This window comes from Orcinus orca, chromosome 8 (genome assembly GCF_937001465.1).
Source record: "Orcinus orca chromosome 8, mOrcOrc1.1, whole genome shotgun sequence".
Classification (NCBI taxonomy): domain Eukaryota; kingdom Metazoa; phylum Chordata; class Mammalia; order Artiodactyla; family Delphinidae; genus Orcinus; species Orcinus orca.
Genome location: NC_064566.1, coordinates 43,822,342 through 43,842,486, shown reverse-complemented (window position 1 = coordinate 43,842,486; position 20,145 = coordinate 43,822,342). Strand labels below are relative to the sequence as shown.

Here is a 20,145-nt window from a genome sequence, read left to right as displayed (position 1 = left end):
CAAAGCGATGTTATAGTTTTTTTCATAAAAGGCTTGCAGATTTTTGGTTAGATCTATTCCTAAGTATTCTATAAGATGCTATTGTAAATCGTTTTTTTACTGCATTTTAAATCTGTTGTTGGTTTATTGGTTTTTTAATGCATAGAAACTTTGATAAGCTATTATTAATGGTAATAATTTATATGAAAAGTATTTTGGGTTTTCTAGGTAGACAGTCATGACATCTGTGTATAATGACTGTACTTCCTAATCCATTTAGGTTCTTTTTCTTTTTCTTCCTTGTCGAACTGTCCCTTTGGTACAGTGTTGACCAGAAATAGTGACTAGTGTGCAACCTTGTTTTGTTCTTAAAGTGAGAGCTTTCATCATTTTGTCATTAAATATGTTTGCTGTAAATTTTTGTAGATGCACTTTATCAAGTTAAGGAAATACTCTTCCTATTTTGTTATGCGTTATCATGAAAAGATGTTTATTTTCAGATGAATTTTCTGTATTGTATCTGTTGTCATGATTTTCTCTCTTAACCTGTTAATGTGTGGCATTATGTAAATTGATATTTCCAATGTTAAATGAACCTGGTTGTGATGTATTATGCTTTAATACATTGCTAGATTCAGTTTCCTAATACTTGGTTTCACATATTTTGCAGTTTTCATGAGTGGTATTGTTTTATAATTTTCCTTTCTTAATATTAGTCTTTTTAGAGTTTAATATCACATGTTAGCCTCATAGTATGATTTAGAGAGTGTTCTTCATTTTCTATAGCTGTGAAGAAGTTCTGTAAAAATCAAATTACCTTTAGAGTATTTGGAAAATCTTAGTAAAATCATCCAGGCATGGAAGTTTTTCTTGTTCTTATTGGAAGATTTTTAACTACTGACTCAATCTGTTTAATGACTTGAGCACTATTGTGGTTTTCTTTTGTTTTCCTTTGAGTTTGTTTGATGACTATTATTTTTCTGGGAGTTTATCCATTCCATTATGTTTTCAGATAAGTTGGCATAAATTTGCTTGTGGCATTCTTTTATCTTTTGTTCTTGTTGTATCTAATAGTTACATCCCCTTATTATAATATTTTTGTGCCTTCTCGTTTTGGGGGATTGATCTTACCAGTGGTTTGTCATTAATTAGGTTTTGTTGTTGTTCAATAAAATCAGCTTTTGGCTTTGATAGTTTTCGTTATAGTATTTTTATTTTCTATCTCATTAATTTCTGCTTTTATCTTTTTATTTCTCCTGTTCTGGTGCTTTAGTTACATGACATAGATTTTGTTGTTGTTTTTGTTTTCTGCTTCCTGGAGACCAGCCACAGCCCCAAATGCCAAATAGTAGCAGAGAACTGACTATTTTTTCAGCTCTAGATTTTTGTAGTTCTTCCTGGCTTTTCACTCTATCTTACCTCTGCCTAGTACCACAAAGGCTCACCTATTTTGCCAGGAAAGCTCCCTGCTTCTCCCCTGCCCCCCATATTCTGTACAAGTTTGATATGTTTCCATTATCATTTGGTTCTAAATATTTTCTATTTTCCATTGTTCTTCTTTGACCCATCAACTAGTATATGTTAATTTTGTAATTATGTGATTTTCCTAGTTGCCTTTTTGTTACTGATATTTAATTCAGTTGCATTATAGTGAAAGAAAGTGTTCTATATGATACCAGTCTTTTGAAGTTTATTGAGACTTGCTTTATAAAAAAGCCGAGTATCAGGTCAGTTTTTATAAATATTCTGTGTGTGCTTTGAAAATATATATATTTGCAGCTGTTAAGTATAGTCTTTGCATGTATCTGTTATATGAGCCTTGTTAATTTTGGTGTGTGTTTTTCTGTAATGTTGTTAATTTTTTGTTTTTGGTTTTTTTGGTCTATTAAACCTATCAAAAACGTGTATTAAAATCTCACACTAATATGTTGGATTGATTTATTTTTCATTATACTATCAGTTTTTGCATTGTATATCTCAAAGCTGTTTTATTTAATATATTCAGGCATTTAGAACTGTTGCATCCAGGATAATCCCCCATCTCCAGATCCTTAACTTGATCATATCTGCAGTCTTTGCCATAGAAGGTAAAATCTATAAGCTCTTGGGATTAGGACATATTATCTTTAGGGACATGATTTAACCTATTCCATTATTGTTGTTTCTTTTTCTTTTCTTTCTTGGCTTCTTTAGGTTCAAATGATTTCTTTCATTCCACTTTTTTTCTGTTGGTTTGGACATTATATACTGCTTATATTCTTTTAGTGTAAGTGTTTTTAAAATTAACTAATTTACCAAAGTCTAAAATTAATCATCTTTAATTTCCTCTTGAATAGTGTAAGGATGTTAGAATGCTTTAATTCCAGTAACACCCTCACTTGTATGGTATAATTGTTATATACTTTAATTCTCTCTTTTTTTTTAAACATAGAAGACATTGTTTAGTTTACCCACCTATTTGTCACTTCTTTTGCTCCTCACTTTTTAAAATTGTGATAGTATACACATAACATAAAATTTACCATTTTAACCATTTTTATGTGTGCAGTTCACTGGCTTTAAGTGCATTCACATTGTTGTGCAAACATCACTACCAGCCATCTGCAGAACTTTTTTTTTGTTTTTTTTTTGCGGTACGAGGGCCTCTCCCTGCTGTGGCCTCTCCCATGGCGGAGCACAGGCTCCGGACACGCAGGCTCAGCGGCCATGGCCCACGGGCCCAGCCGCTCCGCGGCATGTGGGACCCTCCCGGACCGGGTCACAAACCCGTGTCCCCTGCATCGGCAGGCGGACTCTCAACCACTGCGCCACCAGGGAAGCCCTGCAGAACTTTTTGTATCTTCCCATATTGAATCTTTGTATCCATTAAGCAATATCTCTCCCTATCCTTCCTCTTCCTCGTCCCTGGCAACCACAATGCTACTTTCTGTCTATGAACTTGACTTCTCTCCTTCTTATATAAGTAGAATCATACAATATTTGTCCTTTGTGTCTGGTTTCTTTCTCTTACCATAGTGTCTTCAAGATCCATCCATGTTATAGCATATACCAGAATTTCATTCCTTTTTAAGGCTGAATGATACTCCATTGTATGTTTATGCCCACATTTTGTTTATAATGTCATTCGTCAACAGACATTTGGGTTGTTTCTATTTTTTGGCTATTGTGAATAGTGTTGCTATCCTGCTAAAACGTATACTATTTTCCAGTGGAAGCACCATTTCACGTTCCCATCAGCAGTGCACAAGGGCTTCAGTTTCTCCACACCCTCCAACGCGTTAGTGGGAGTTTTGTTTGCTTGTTACCGGTTTTTGGTTTTGTTTGGTAATAGCCATTCTAATGGGTGTGAAGTGGTTATCTTGTATTTTTTATTTGTATTTTCCTAATGATTGGTGATATGCTTGTTGGCTCTTTGTATATCTTCTTTGGAGAAACGTCTATTCAAGTTCTTTGCCTATTTTTTAACCAGGGTTTTGGGGTATTTGTTGTTGTTTTGGGGTTGTTAGAATTCTTTATATATTCTGGATATTAATACCTTAACAGATACGTGATTTGCAGGTGTTACCTCCCATTCCATGGGTTGCCTTTCTGCTCTCTTGTCCTTTGGTGCACAAGCATTTGAATTTTAATGAAATCCAATTTATGTATTCTGTTGTTGTTATTGTCTCTGCTTTTGGTATCATATCTAAGAATCATTGTGAAATCCAATGTCATGAAGCTTTTCTCCTATGTTTTCTTCTAATAGTTTATAATTTTAGCTTTTGCTTTTAGATCTTTGATCCATTTAGAGTTAATTTTTGCAGCTATTTATTCTTGTATCCCACTCCTTTGTCAAAGACAAAATAACTACTTTGGGACCAGAATTTAAACACTGAGTAAAAATGTTACTACCAAAGAGGGAACTAGATCTAGTACAGAGACATGGGAGTGAGGAAGTGACACAAGACTCAAGAGAGGGAATATGGTTTTTCAAAGCTGAAATCCATGAACAGTCTTTTTCTCCATGCCTATGATTAGCTGACAATATATTGGATTGGCCAGAAAAGTTCATTTGGGAAACACCCGAACAAACTTTTTGGCCAATCCCATATAAGCACTTTGTTTAGACATTGCATGTGCATTGAGCTTGGTGGTGGTTTTTCTAGAAAGTTGTCCTCCTGGTGACATGATTATGGCACCATAATAGTTGTTTAGTAGAAATCAGGTATGTCTCACTGTTGTCAGGCTAGATCAGAATTCATCTCTTACTCTCTAGGATTACTTTTCTTTCTGCCCATGATACATTTTTTTGAAAGGTTACTGTGAAATATAATTTTCCGTAATATAAACAGGAAGACAGAAGAGGAAACATCCTCTCTTTCATCATGAACTTTCAATGAAGTTCTAAGAGCATATGATGCCTCAAGCTTTTGTAGTCTTTTGTGATGATGAGGATACAAGTCTCTCATAGGTCTAAGAATTGACCTGCCTCAAATGAGTGGTTCTCACTTGGAGTCTCTTATGTGGTTATAGACAGATGTTGACTGGGATTTTAGACCTTAGAAAAGATTCTTAGACAAAAAAAACACTGAGTGCCAAAGCATAAAAACTGGTAAAGAAGAAAAACACCTTTTTAAGGGTTTCTTTAATGAGGATCTACTGGTCATAAAAATCTTTGGTTTTGTATTCCTAAAAGACATTTTTGCTGTATATAGCATTCTGGGCTACCAGTTACTATTATTTAGAAGATTAAGGGTATGCTTCAGTCTTCTGGCTTCCATTTTTGCTGTTGAGAAATCAACTGAAAATCTAATTGTTTTAGTTTATTTAAAGGTAATCTCTCATTTCTCCCTGCCTGCATGTAAACTCTATATTTACTTTGCTTGAAATTTGTTGGGTTTCTTGAATCTGATTTGGTATCCTCCATTGGTTGTTGAAGTTCATCATGTATTTAAATTTTCTCAACTTCCATTCTCTCTCCCTTCACCTGGATGTATCCTTTTTACTGTATCCTTCATACCTCTTTTGCTCTAATGTTTTACATTGTTCTGTCACTAAAAGTTTAGAAAATTTTAGTTCTATCATATGAGATTCATTAATTCTTCAATATTTTAAATACATTTAAACTTTGTGATTTTTACTTTTATTATTATATCCTTTTCTAGGAATTGTTTGTTACTTTTAAAAGCCTGCTGATTGCCAACGTCTACTCATGAATTCAAAGTTCTTTTTTATTTCTTGAAGCATATTGTACATTTTTCTTTTATAATGTTGCCAATAGTTTCAATGTTGAAACTTTTATTGTATGTCATCTGCTATGTTTTATTCTTTGCTGACTCTCACTCATGGTGCCTTTTTTCTTATGTATTTAGTGATTAAAAAAAACAATTTTGAGCTGTTCATATGTCTTGTAATTGTGAAAATAATTTTTATGGAAATTATATGAGCTTTGGAATACAGATGGCTTCTTTCAGAAGAAAATTGTGATTGTTTCTGCCATGTATCTGGGAGTACTACTGTTGTGGAACCATTTTCAAAGTAATTCTTAACTTGTGGGTTTTTTTTAATACCACACAGATAGTGTGAATTGGGGCTGCAAATCAACATGAGGGCCAGTCTGTGACTACATGTCCTCAGGAGTACCACCCCCACTTCACTCGAAGGTTTAAAACAGGCAATCATCTTTTAGTCTCTAGGAGAAGAGAGGTGGAAGAGTAGCAGGATAGGCAGATGTATTATTTTTAAATTAAACTTTTAATTTTGAGTTAGTTATAGTTTCATCTGTAGTTCTGAGAAATAAAAAAGAGATATCATGTACTCTGTATCCAGTTCCCCCTAATGGCAACATCATGTAAACTATAGTACAATATAACAATAAAGGTATTGGCATTGATACAGTCAAGATACAGGACATTTTCATCTCCACAAGGATCTCTCATGTTGCCCTTTTATAACTACACTCACTTCCCTCCCACTCCCAGCCCCTCTTTGATTCCTGGCAATCTCTTAGCTGTTTTCCATTTCTATATTTGGTCATTTCAAAAATGTTGTATAAATGGAATCTTATTGTATGCAACCTTTTGGACTTGGCCTTTTATACTTAATATATAATTCTCTGGAGGCTTCTCTGGGTGTCCCATGTATCAACAGTTTGTTCCTTTGCTTATTAATGTCCTTGGTATGGATGTACCACAGTGTGTTTCCATTCAGCTGTTGAAGGACATCTAGATTATTTACGGTTTTTGGATATTATGAGTAAAGCTGCTATAAAATTCATGTATAGGTTTTTGTGTGAACATAATTCTTCATTTCTCTGTGATAACTGTTGAATAGTACAGTTGCTGGGTTGTATGGTAGTTGCATATTTAGTTTTTTCAGAAATTACCAAATGGTTTTCTAGAGTAGCTGTACCATTTTACTTCCCAGCAGGAAATTATGAGAGATCCAATTTTTCTGCATCCTTGTCAGCATTTGGTGTTGCCACTATTTTTAATTTTAGCCATTCTGATAGGTGTGTGGTCATATCTCATTGTGGTTTAATTTGTATTTATCTAATGGCTAATGATGTTGACCGTCTTTTTGTGTGCTTACTTGTCATCTGTTTTCTTCATTGAAATGTGTCTCATGATTTTTGCCTGTGCTCTAATTATATTGTTGCTTTTTTATTGTTAGGTGTTCAGAGTTCTTTACAGTATAGTCTAGATACTAGTCCTTTGTCAATTATGTCGTTTGAAATATTTTCTCCCAGTCAGGAGCTTGTCTTTTCATTCTTTTTTTGTGTGTGTGTGTGGGATTTTTAGTTCCCTGACCAGGGATTGAACCTCGGCCCTTGGCAGTGAGAGTGCTGAGTCCTAACCACTGGACCGCCAGGGAATTCCCTGTCTTTTCTTTCTTAACAGGGTCTTTGCAAAATAGATATTTCAGTTTTGATTACATCCAGTTTATCAATTTTTCTGTTTGTAAATCATGCTTTTGGTGTCAGGTCTGAGAACTCTGCCTATCCTTAGCTCTAGAAGATTTTTTCCTATGTTTTTTTCTAAAAGTTTTATAGGTTTACATTTTTCATTTAAGTTCATGATCTATATTTAGTTACTTTTTGTATAAGGTGAGAGACTTAGGTCCAGGATTATTATTATATTTTTTTGCCCATGGATGTCCAATTATTCCAGTACCATTTGTTGAAAAGACACTCTTTCCTCCATTGAGTTGCTTTTACACCTAGTCAGAAATCAGTTGGGCATATCTGTGTGGCTCTCTATTGTATTCCATTGATCTCTATGTCTATTCCTCTACCAATACCACACAGTCTTGATTACTCTAGCTATATAATAAGTCTTGAAATTGAGTAGACAGAGTCCTCTCACTTTATCTTTTTAGTTATTCTAGTTCCTTTGCCTTTCCATATAAGTTTCAGAATATTCTTGTCTATATCTTCAAAAAAACTTGCTGGGATTTTGATAGGACTTGCTTTAAAAACTGTATTTTTGTTTGGGAAGAATTGACATCTTTACTATGTTGAGTCTTACAGTGTAAGAATACATTATGTTGCTTTATTTATTTAGATCTTCTGTTGTCCTATTATGAGCAGAGAATATACTCTATTTGATTGTAGTTCTTCTAAATGTGTTAAAATTTGTTTTATGACCTGGGATATGGCCTGTCTTGGAATATGTTCCAAGTGCATCTGGACAGAATGTATATTCTGTCCCTTTACAAATGTTAATTAGGTTCTGTTGGTTGATGGTATTGTTGGTTTTTTTCTGTGTCCTTGCTTATTTTCTGTTTAGTTGTTGTAGCAATTGTTGAGAGAGTTGTTGGAGTCTCCTAATTATTGTAGAGTTATTTTATTATTTTAGTTTTACTGGTTCTGGCTTCACAAATTTTGCAGCTCTGTTTGGTTCATACAAATTTAGGATTGCTATGCCTTCTTAGTGGATGGGCCCTTTTATCATTATATATTTCTCTCTATCTCTGATAATTTTCTTTGTTCTGAAGTCTACTTTAACTGATATTAATTTTTAAAATTAACTCTTGCTTTCTTTGATTGATGTTTGCATGGTACATTTTTTCCCTTTTTTACTTTCATACTAAATATTTTACATGAAATATATATCTTATATGTAAATTTATTTTAAAGTGTTTTATGTATATCATGTATTTGACATAGTATGTATTATCTATGGGTGTACATCTTTGTGTGTGTAGGTGTGTGTGTCTGAGTTTCTTAGAGACAGCATATAGTTTTTTTTTTTTTTTTTTTTTTTTTTTGTGGTACGCGGGCCTCTCACTGTTGTGGCCTTTCCCGCTGCGGAGCACAGGCTCCGGACGCGCAGGCTCAGCGGCCATGGCTCATGGGCCCAGCCGCTCCGTGGCATGTGGGATCTTCCCGGACTGGGGCACGAACCCGTGTCCCCTGCATCAGCAGGCAGACTCTCAACCACTGCGCCACCAGGGAAGCCCGACAGCATATAGTTTTAATTTACTCTCCTAACTCTCTTTTAATTGGTGTGATTAGGTCATTTATATTTAATGTAATCATTAACATGTTAGCATAAACCTCCCATTTTATTTTGTTTTCTGTTTTTCATTTTGCTATTATCTTTCACTTGCCTTCCTTTGTGTTATTTGAATATTTTTTAAAATTTCGTTTTGATTTTTCCATACTGATTTTGATCATATCCTCTTGTAATAGCTTTTTTAGTGGTTCTTCTGTGTATATACAAGTTTATCACAGTCTACTGGTGTCATTATTTTATCAGTTTAATTGAAATGTAGAAACATTACCTCCCTTTCTGTCTTGTTACCCTCCCCTGTCTACAATATAATTGAATTAAATACTTCCTCTACATACATTTATAACCACATCAAGCAGTCTCTTTACTTGTGCTTCAACTGTCAAACATATTTTGCAAACTGTGTTCTTTTTTCTTTCCTGATGTTCTAAGGTTCCCCTTTAATCATTTCCTTTTTTGTTTAGAGAACTTCCTTTAGCCATTCCTTTAGGGTATTTCTACTGGAGACAAATTCTTTTAGCTTTCTTTTATCTGAGCATGTCTTGAATTCTGCTTGGTTACAGAAGCAATTTCTGGGTCATTCTTAAAGGACATTTTTCTGGTTATAGGCTCTTGGGTTAACAGTTATTTTCTGTGAGCACCTGAAAAATATTGTGCAACTTCCTTCCGGCCTCCTTGGTTTCTGATAAGAAAGTTGTCCCACTTTTCTGTTCTCTGTGTGTGTGTGTGTGTATGGTTTTTTCCTCTCTTTGTCTCATTTGTGATAGTTTCTATTGCTGTGTCTTCAAGTGGTTTATATAATCTTTTGTTCAGTGGTACCTAATCTGTTAACCCCATCCATTCTATGTTTCGTCTCAGACATTGTACTTTTCATCTTTAGAAATTTGAGTTGGATCCTTTTTTAAATTTCCTTTTTCTATAATTGAGTTTATTAATCTTTTCTTTCATAGCATTTAGTGTTCAAGTCATGCTTTTTTATAATTGAATTTTTATTTTGGGTATAGCTGATTTACAATGTTATGTTAGTTTCAGGTGTAGAGCAGAGTGGTTCAGTTATACATATACATATATCCATTCTTTTTCAGATTTTTTCCCCATATAGGTTGTTATAGAACGTTGAGTAGAGTTCCCTGCGCTATACAGTAGGTCCTTGTTGGTTACCTATTTTATATATGGTAGTGTGTATATGTTAAGCCCAGACTCCTAATTTATCTCTCCCCACCCCCTTTCCCCTTTGGTAAACATAAATTTATCTTCCAAGTCTGTGAGTCTTTTTTTTTTTTTTTTGCGGTATGCGGGCCTCTCACTGTTGTGGCCTCTCCCGTTGCGGAGCACAGGCTCCGGACGCGCAGGCTCAGCGGCCATGGCTCATGGGCACAGCTGCTCCGTGGCATGTGGGATCCTCCTGGACCGGGGCACGAACCCGTGTCGCCTGCATCGGCAGGCAGACTCTCAACCACTGCGCCACCAGGGAAGCCCTGTGAGTCTATTTTGTAAATAAGTTCATTTGTTTCATTTTTGTAGATTCCAGCTATAAGTGATGTCTTTCTCTGTCTGACTTACTTCACTTAGTATGATAATCTCTAGATCCATCTATGTTGCTGCAAATGGCATTACTTCATTCTTTTTTATGGCTGACTAATATTCCATCGTGTGTATATACCACATCTTCTTTATCCATTCATTGATGGACATTTACGTTGCTTCCGTGTCTTGACTGTTGTAAACAGTGCTGCAATGAACATTGGGGAGCATGTATTTTTTTGGAATTATGGTTTTCTCAAGATAGATGCCCAGGAGTGGGATTGCTGCATTATATGGTAGTTCTGTTTTCAATTTCTTAAGGAAACTCCATACTGTTCTCCATAGTGGTTGTATCAATTTACATTCCCACCAACAGTGTAGGAGGATTTCCTTTTCTCCACATCCTCTCCAGCATTTATTGTTTGTAGAATTTTTGATGATGACCATTCTGACCAGTGTGAGGTGATACCTCATTGTAGTTTTGATTTGCATTTCTCTAATAATTAGCAATGTTGAACATCTTTTCATGTGCTTTTTGGCCATCTATATGTCGTCTTTAGAGAAATGTCTATTTAGATCTTATGGCCATTTTTTGATTGGGTTGTTTGTTTTTTTGATATTGAGCTGCATGAGCTGTTTGTATGTTTTGGAGATTAATCCCTTGTCAGTCACACCATTTGCAAATATTTTCTCCCATTCTGTGGGTTGTCTTTTCATTTTGTTTATGGTTTCCTTTGATGTGCAAAAGCTTTTCAGTTTAATTAGGTCCCATTTGTTTTTGTTTTTATTTCCATTCCTCTAGGAGGTGAATTGAAAAAGATCTTGCTGCAATTTATGTCAAAGAGTGTTTTGCCTATGTTTTCCTCTAAGAGTTTTATAGAATCTGGTCTTACATTTAGGCCTTTAATTCATTTTGAGTTTATTTTTGTGTATGGTGTTGGACAATGTTCTAACTTCATTCTTTTACATGTAGCTATCCAGTTTTCCCAGTACTACTTATTGAAGAGACTGTGTTTTCTCCATTGTATATTCTTGCCTCCTTTGTCGTAGTTTAGTGGACCATAGGTGCGTGGGTTTATCTCTGGGCTTTCTATCCTGTTCCATTAATCTACATTTCTTTTTTTGTGCCAGTGCCATACTGTTTTGATTACTGTAGCTTTGTAGTATAGTCTGAAGTCAGGGAGCCTGACTCCTCCGGCTCCATTTTTCTTTCTCAGGATTACTTTGGCTATTCAGGGTCTTTTGTGTTTCCATACAAATTAAAAATTTTTTTTCTCTAGTTCTGTGAAAAATGCCATTGGTAATTTGATAGGAATTGCTTTGAGTCTGTAGATTGCCTTGGATAGTATAGTCATTTTGATTGATTCTTCCATTCAGGGACATGATATATCTCTCCAGCTGTTTGTGTCATCTTTAATTTTTTTTCTTCAGCATCTTACAGTTTTCAGAGTACAGATCTTTTGTCTCCTTAGGTAGGTTTATTCCTAGGTATTTTATTCTTTACAATGGCAAATGAGAATGTTTCCTTAGTTTTTCTTCCTGATCTTTCATTGTTAGTGTACAGAAATGCAAGAGAGATCTATGTATTAATTTTTTATCCTGCAACTTTCTGAATTGATTGATGAGCTCTAGTAGTTTTCTGTTAGCATCTTTAGGATTTTCTATGTATAGTATCATGTCATTTGGAAACAGTGACCATTTAACTTCTTTTTTTCCAATTTGGATTCCTTTATTTATTTTTATTCTTTGATTGCCATGCCATTGCCAGGACTTCCAAAACTATGTTGAATAAAAGTGACGAGAGTGGACATCCTTGTCTTATTCCTGACCTTAGAGGAAATGCTTTCAGCTTTTCACCATTGAGTATGTTAGCTGTGGGTTTGTCATATATGGCCTTTATTATGTTGAGGTAGGTTCCCTCCATGCCCACTTTCTGGAGAGTGTTTATCATAAATGGGTGTTGAATTTTGTCAAAGCTTTTTCTGCATCTATTGAAATGATCATATGGTTTTTATTCTTCAATTTGTTAATGTGGTGTATCATACTGTTTGCTTTAGAAGAGTAGGTGTTAAGTCTTCCCTAAATGTTCAGAATTCCCCTGTGAAGCCATCTGGTCCTGGACTTTTGTTTGTTCGAAGTTCTTTAATCACAATTTCAATTTCAGTAGTTGTGATCGGTCTGTTCATATTTTCTATTTCTTCCTAGTTCAGGTTTGGAAGGTTGTACCTTTCTAAGAATTTGTCCATTTCTTCCAGGTTATCCATTTTATTGGCATATATTTGCTTGTAGTAGTCTCTTATGATCCTTTGTATTTCTGTGGTGTCAGTTGGAACTTCTTTTTCATTTCTAATTTTATTGATTTGAGCCCTCTCCATTTTTTTCTTGGTGAGTCTGGCTAACAGTTTATCCATTTTGTTTATCTTTTCGAAGAATCAGCTTTTAGTTTCATCGATCTTTTCTATTGTTTTCTTCATCTCTATTTCATTTATTTCTGATCTGATCTTTATGATTTCTTTCCTTCTACTAACTTTGGATTTTGTTCTTCTTTTTCTAGTTGCTTTAGGTGTAAGTTTAGGCTGTTTATTTAAGATTTTTTTTGTTTCCTGAGGTAAAATTGTATTGCTATACACTTCCCTCTTAAAACTACTTTTGCTGTGTCCCAAAGCTTTTGGATTGTTGTGATTTCATTTTCATTTGTGTCTAGGTATTTTTTGGTTTCTTCTTTGATTTCTTCACTGATCCATTAGTTGTTTAGTAATATATTGCTTAGCCTCCACGTGTTTGTGTGTTTTTACAGGTTTTTTTCTTATAGTTGATTTCTAATCTCTTGGTGTTGTAGTCCAAAAAGGTGCTTGATATGATTTCATTTTTCTTAAATTTACCAACGTTTGCTTTGTGGCCCACCATGTGATCTATCCTGGAGAATATTCCATGTGCACTTGAGACGAATGTGTATTCTGCTGATTTTGGATGCAGTGTTCTATAAATATCAATTAAGTCCATCTGGTCTAATGTGTCATTTAAGGCCTGTGTTTCCATTTCTGTCTGGATGATCTGTCCATTGATGTAAGTAGCGGTGTTAAAGTCCCCCATTATTATTGTGTTACTGTCAATTTCTCCTTTTTTGGTTGTTAACATTTGCTTTATATATTGAGGCACTCCTATGTTGAGAGCATAGATATTTATGATTGTTATATCTTCTTGGGTTGATCCCTGATCATTATGTAGTGTCCTTCTATTTCTCTTGTAACTGTCTTTATTTTATTTTATTCCATTTTTTAAAAATTTTTAAATTATTTTTTTGTACACATTTAGTTTTATTGTAACAGTTTTTAAAAAATTTTTATTTTTGGCTGTGTTGGGTCTTTGTTTCTGTGCATGGGCTTTTCTAGTTGTGGCGAGAGGGGGCTACTCTTCATCACGGTGCGTAGGCTTCTCATTGCGGTGGCTTCTCTTGTTGCAGAGCATGGGCTCTAAGCGCACAGGCTTCAATAGTTGCAGCATGTGGGCTCAGTAGCTGTGGCGCACGGGCTGTAGGGCAATGAGCTTCAGTTGTTGTGGTTTGCGGGCTTAGTAGTTGTGGCTCGTGGGCTCTAGAGCACAGGCTCAGTAGTTTTGGTGCATATGCTTAGTTGCTCCTCAACATGTGGGGTCTTCCCAGACCAGGAATTGAACCCATGTCCCCTAGATTGGCAGGCAGATTCTTAACCACTGTGCCACCGGGGAAGTCCCGTAACAGTCTTTATTTTAGAGTCTGTTTTGTCTGATATGAATATTGCTACTTCAGCTTTCTTTTGATTTCCGTTTGCATAGGATAACCTTTTCCATTCCTTCACTTTCATTCTATATGTGTCCCTAGAACTGAAGTGAGTCTCTTGTAGACAGCATGTACCTGGGTCTTGTTTTTGTATCCATTCACCTATCAGTGTCTTTTGGTTGGAGCATTTAATCCATTTACATTTAAGGTAGTTATCAATATGTATGTTCTTCTTGCACTTAAAAAAAATTATTTAGGATTTGTTTTTGTAGCTCTTTTTTTTCATTCCTCTTTTGTTCACTTGTGATTTGATGACTATCTTTAGAGTTGTGTTTGGATTACTTTTTCTTTAAGTTTGTGTATCTAGTGTAGATTTTTGGTTTGCGGTTACCATCAGATTTTGATATAGCAGTCTCTATATGTATATATACAAGATTGTTTTAAGTTGCTGGTCTCTTAATTTCAAATGCATTTCCAATATCCTGCATTTGTATTCTCATGATTGCTGATTTTTATATAATATTTTTGTGTAGACTGTTTCCTACTTTTACTGTATGTTTGCCTTTACTAGTGAGCTTTCCCATTTGTAATTATCGTTTTTCTAGTTGTGACCTTTTCTTTTATGCCTAGAGAAGTTCCTTTAACATTTGTTGTAAAGCTGGTGTGGTGGTGCTGAATTCTCTTAGCTTTTGCTTGCCTGATTTTTCCATCAAATTTGAACGAGAGCTTTGCTGGGTAGAGTATTCTTGGTTGTGGGTTTTTCCCTTTCATCATTTTAAATATATCATGCCACTCCCTTCTGGCCTGCAGAGTTTTTGCTGAAAAATCATCTGATAACTGTATGGGGATACCCTTGTATGTTATTTGTTGCTTTTCCCTTGTTGCTTTTAATGTTTTTTTCTCTTTGTCTTTGATTTTTGTCAACTTGATTAATATGTGTCTTGGCATGTTCTTCCTTGGGTTTATTCTATATGGGATTGTCTGCACTTCTTGGAGTTGAGTGAGTGGTTCCTTTCCCATGGTAGGGAAGTTTTTGACTATTGTCTCTTCAAATATTTTTTCAGGCCCTTTCTCTCTCTTTTCCTTCTGGGACCCCTATAATGTGAATGTTGATGCATTTAATGTCATCCCAGATGTCTCTTAGACTGTCCTCATTTCTTTTCATTCTTTTTTTTTTTCTTTATTCTTATTTCTTTATTCACACCACAGCTGTGATTTCCACCAATCTCTCTTCCAGGTCACTTATTCATCCTTCTGTCTCATTTATTCTGCTATTGATTCCTTCTTATTTATTTTTCATTTCAGTTATTGTACGGTTCATCTCTGTTTGTTCTTTAAATTTTCTAGCTCTTTATTAAAAATTTATTGTATCTTCTCGGTCTGTGCCTCCATTCTTTTCCCGAGATGTTGAATCATCTTTACTGTCATTACTCTAAATTCTTTTTCAGGCTGATTGCCTACCTCCACTTCACTTAGTTGTTCTTCTGGGGTTTTATCTTGTTCCTTTACCTGTAACATATTTCTCTGCCGTCTTATTTTGTCTAACTTTCTGTGTTTGTGATCTCTGTTTTTCAGGCTGCAGGTTTGTAGTTGCACTTGCTTCTGGTGTTTGCCCCTTGGTGGGTGAGGTTGGTCCAGGGGCTTGTGCAGGCTTCCTGTGGGATGGACTGTAGCTGCCCCCTGGTGAGTGGAGCTGGTTCTTGTCCCTCTGGTGTGCAGGACCATGTCAGGGGGTATGTTTAGAGGCAGCTGTGCACTCAGGACAGATGTTAGGCAGCCTGTCTGCTGATGGTGGGGCTCTGTTCCCACCTTCTTGGTTGTTTGGCCTGAGGCGTCACAGCACTGGAGACTGCAGGCTGTTTGGAGGGGCCAGGTCTCGGTGCCAAAATGACCACCTCCAGAAGAGCTCACGCAGATGTGTATTCTCTGGAGTCTCTGCCAGCAGTGTCCTTGCCCCCACAGTGAGCCACAGCTGAACCCCACCTCCCCAGGAGACCCTCTAAGGCCCGCAACTAGGTCTGGCCCAGGCTCCTATGGAGTCACTGCTTTGCCCTGAGTCCCAGTGCATGTGAAACCTTGTGTGTGCCCTCCAAGAGTGGAGTCTCTGTCTCCTCCAGTCCTATGCAGCTCAAGCCCCCCTGACCTTCAAAGCCAAATGCTCTCGAGGCTCCTCCTCCTGATGCCAGACCCCCAGGCTGGGGAGCCTGACGCTGGGCTCAGAACTCTCACTCCTGTAGGAGAACCTCTGCAATATAATTATTTTTCAGTTTGTGGGTCGCCCACCTGGTGGGTATGGGATTTGATTATATCGCAAAAGCCCTCCTCATACTGCCTCGTTATGGCTTCTTGTCTTTGGATGTAGAATATCTTTTTTGGTAGGTTCCATTCTTTTTTGTCAATGGTTGTTCAGCAGTTAGTTGTGATTTTGGTGCTTTTGTGAGAGGAGATGAGCTCAAGTCCTTCAACTCTGCCACCTTGTCTCCACTTGAGTTGAATCTTTAATATATCTTTCATTTATTTCCTTTGCATTCTTTCCTGTACCTTCTTAAAATGTAGAATATAGTTATAAACTTTTTATATTCTTGTCTATTAATTATATCATCTGTATTATATCTGGGTAGGTTTTCATTGATTGATTTTTCTCCTCATTATGGGTCATCATTTCCTACTTTGATGCATGCCTGTTTATTTTGGATTGGATGCCAAACACTGAATTTTATGTTGATGGGTGCTGGGTATTTTTAATTTCCATAGATATTCTTGAGGTTTGTTCTCTGACAGAGTTTTAATTTACTTGTAAACATTTTGATCCTTTTGAGGCTTGCTTTTAAAAAGTGTTGTAAGTTTGATCCAGAATAGCCTTTAGATTAGGCCTAATTTGGTCCCACTACTGAGACAATACTCTTCTGTGTACTCTTATCTGAGCCACGTGTATTATGAAATTTTTTTCACTTTGGCTGGTGGGAACTGAAGTGAGCTCCAGGGATTCTTTCCTGTGGTTCTTTCCCCTTCCTCAGGTAGTTTCTTCACATGCATATGCTGGTGAGTACTCAGGGAGGACCACTACATATCTCTGGAGCATGCTATTTGCACATCTTTCTTCTCTTCAGTATTCTTCTCTGTAAATTCTAGCTGAATTGACCCACTTGAACTTCTAACCTTATCTTTTCAGCTCAGGAAGATTGCTGAACTTTAACTGGGTTCTCTCTCCCTGCACTGCAGCCTGGAAGGTAGCTCACCTTTTTTGTTTGTTTTCACAGGGATCACTGTCCTGTGTTACCTGTTATTTAATAATATTTTTAAACTATTGTTTCATATATTTCATCTCTTCTTTTTAGTTGTTTAAGGTGGAGAGGGTAAATCCAGTCTGCTATTTCATCTTGGCTCATAATGGAAGTTTTTTGGAGTTAACAATAAACAAGTAAAATATAAACAAATATATCAGGTGGCTATAAGTATACTATGGAGAAACCTGAAGGAAGGGAGATGAAGAGGATTGCAATTTTAAATAGAATGGTGAGAAGAGGACCAGTTTGAGAAACTAGCTATTTTGGTTATTTTTTGCTTTATAATAGCCTACACCCACACTTAATGACTTTTGCTCATGGACGTGCAATTTGGGCCAGGCTGAAGAGAGACAGCTTGCTCTGCTCTGCTAGGCGTCAGTTGGGGCATCTGAAAGGCTGGGGTCTGGAATCATCTGAATACTTCCTCACATGTATGGTTGTTGATGCTGGTTGCCAGATGGGATCTCAGTTGGGTTGTGGCTAGAACATCTACACATGACCTTTCCATGTGGCTGCGTGGCTCCGATACAGCATAATGGCCAGGTTCCAAGGGTGAGCATCTGAAAGAAAGCCAGGAAGAAGCTGTGTTGCCTTTCCTGTTTTCTAGCCCAGCCTTGAAAGTAATGTTATGTGTCACAGGAAGTCACTAAGGCTGGCCCATATTAAAAGGGACTGGACTTAGACTCCTAATCTTGCTGGGAGGCATGTCAAAGAATTTGTGGACACATTTTAAAGCCATCACAATGATACTTGAGAAAGGATATCTGAAGGAAGAGCATCCCAGGTACAGTGTACAGAAATGCAAAGACTGAGGCTGGTGGATACCTGATGGTTTAGATTTGTTTATTTTGAATTTCCCCTGTACAGTGTCATCTCCTTGAGGGCAAGGGCTTTTGTTCACTGCTATTTTCTCAGCACCTAAAACAGTGTTTGACAGATAGTTGTAGTTTAATTCTTATTTGTGGAAGAGATAGCGTATTGGCAGCAGGTATCAAAAAAATCCTAAAAATGAGTACATAACCTTTGATCTAGAATTCTTTCTTTAGGAAATAAACTTTAGGGAAAAAAATTGTACAAATAAGCAAAGCTGTAGTGAAAATTTGAAGGTGTCTAAATGCCCATTAATAGATTAGTTAAATAAATTATGTTTTGCCTATATAATGGAACACTGCAGTTTTTAAACTAAATGTTTTGACCCAGAAAGATGAGTGAGTGTTGAGGGAAAAGGAGCAGAATTCAAACGATGGTGTTCGGAATGATCTTTTTTGGTTAATAATCTTTATATAATATATGCATAAAATGGAGAGGGATCTAATAGGATGTATATCAAATTTTTAATAATTGCTATAGGAGTTATTTTAGACTTGCTTGTCAAAAAATATGTATTACTATTATAATAGAAATACATTTCTATTGTAAAAGCAAATGAGGTAAAATTTTTTAATTGATATAGAATAGTATCTAAGCTACTATGAGTGATAAAAAGCACCTTTTAAAACAATATGTTGGGTTCTTTTTATTAATTAAAGAAGGTGGAGGAAAACGACATTTGTACAGAAGAAGTTTGGGATGTAAAATCAAGATTTTTCAAGAGATTATCTCTTGATTATAGGTTATCCTTATTTCCTTTTATATATTTCTGTATTTTCTTGATTTGCTAAAATAAACTTTTAAAATAAGGAAGAGATATTAAAAGAAAATAGCTGTAGGGGGTAATTTTAAGCAGCTTTATTTAATAGTATTTATAATGTGAAAAATCTAAATTTATAAGGTAGCAAAATCGGGGATCTTTTGGTTTCCTTGCAGAGTTCCTTTAATGGTCTCAAAATAGTGACTTAGAAAGAGAAAGACAAATACTATATGATTTACTTATATGTGGAATCTGAAAAACTGAACTCTTATCAACACAGAACAGATGGGTGGTTGCCAGAGATGGGGGATGGGAGTTGTGTAAATAGGTGAAGGTGGTCAAAAGATACAAACTTCCAGTTATAAGATAAATAAGTTCTGAATGTAATATACAGTGTGATGACTATAGTTAACAATACTGTATTGTATATCTGAAAATTGCTAAGGGAATAGAACTCAAAAGTTATTATTACAAGGACAAAAATTTGTAACTATGTGAGATGATGGATGTTAACTAAACTTATTGTAGTAATTAATCATTTTGCAGTATATACATATATCAAATCATTATGTTGTAGCCCTTAAAACTGTTACAGAGTTATATGTTAATTATATCTCAATAAAACTAGCAAAATATGACTTAGAACATTTGACTTATACACAGTTCTGAAGCTCCTACTCTTTGTTAAAATGTGGTTGTTTTCCATGTTAATATTATTTTTTATCACCATAATGTAGGTTTTCAGTAACCTTACAAGAGTAATTGAGGGGCTTCCCTGGTGGCGCAGTGGTTAAGAATCTGCCTGACGGGCTTCCCTGGTGGCGCAGTGGTTGAGAACCTGCCTGCCAATGCAGGGTACACGGGTTCGAGCCCTGGTCTGGGAAGATCCCACATGCCGCGGAGCAACTAGGCCCGTGAGCCACAACTACTGAGCCTGAGTGTCTGGAGCCTGTGCTCCGCAACAAGAGAGCCCATCACAGTGAGAGGCCCACGCGCCGCAATGAAGAGTGGCCCCCGCTCACTGCAACTAGAGAAAGCCCACGCTCAGAAACGAAGACCCAACACAGCCATGAATGAATGAATGAATGAATGAACGAACGAACGAACGAACGAATGAACGAATGAATGAATCTGCCTGCCAATGCAGGGGATACGGGTTCAAGCCCTGGTCCGGGAAGATCCCACATGCCATGGAGCAGCTAAGCCCGTACGCCAAAACTACTGAGCGCGTGTGCCACAACAACTGAAGCCCACGTGCCTAGAGCCTGTGCTCCCCAACAAGAGAAGCCACCGCAACGAGAAGCCCGCGCACCACAACGAAGAGTAGCCCCCACTTGCCACAACTAGAGAAAGCCCGCGTGCAGCAACGAAGACCCAACACAGTCAAAAATAAATAAATTTATTTTTTTTTTTTTGCGGTACGCGGGCCTCTCACTGTTTTGGCCTCTTCCGTTGCGGAGCACAGGCTCTGGACGC

General features: G+C 36.5%; 1 protein-coding gene across 3 annotated transcripts in view; it reads left to right on the top strand.

Annotated features, from left to right (window-relative positions):
• The window catches only part of USP47 (ubiquitin specific peptidase 47), a 121,576-nt gene that overhangs the window by 20,734 nt on the left and 80,697 nt on the right, over nt 1-20,145 (top strand). The window lies entirely within an intron of this gene.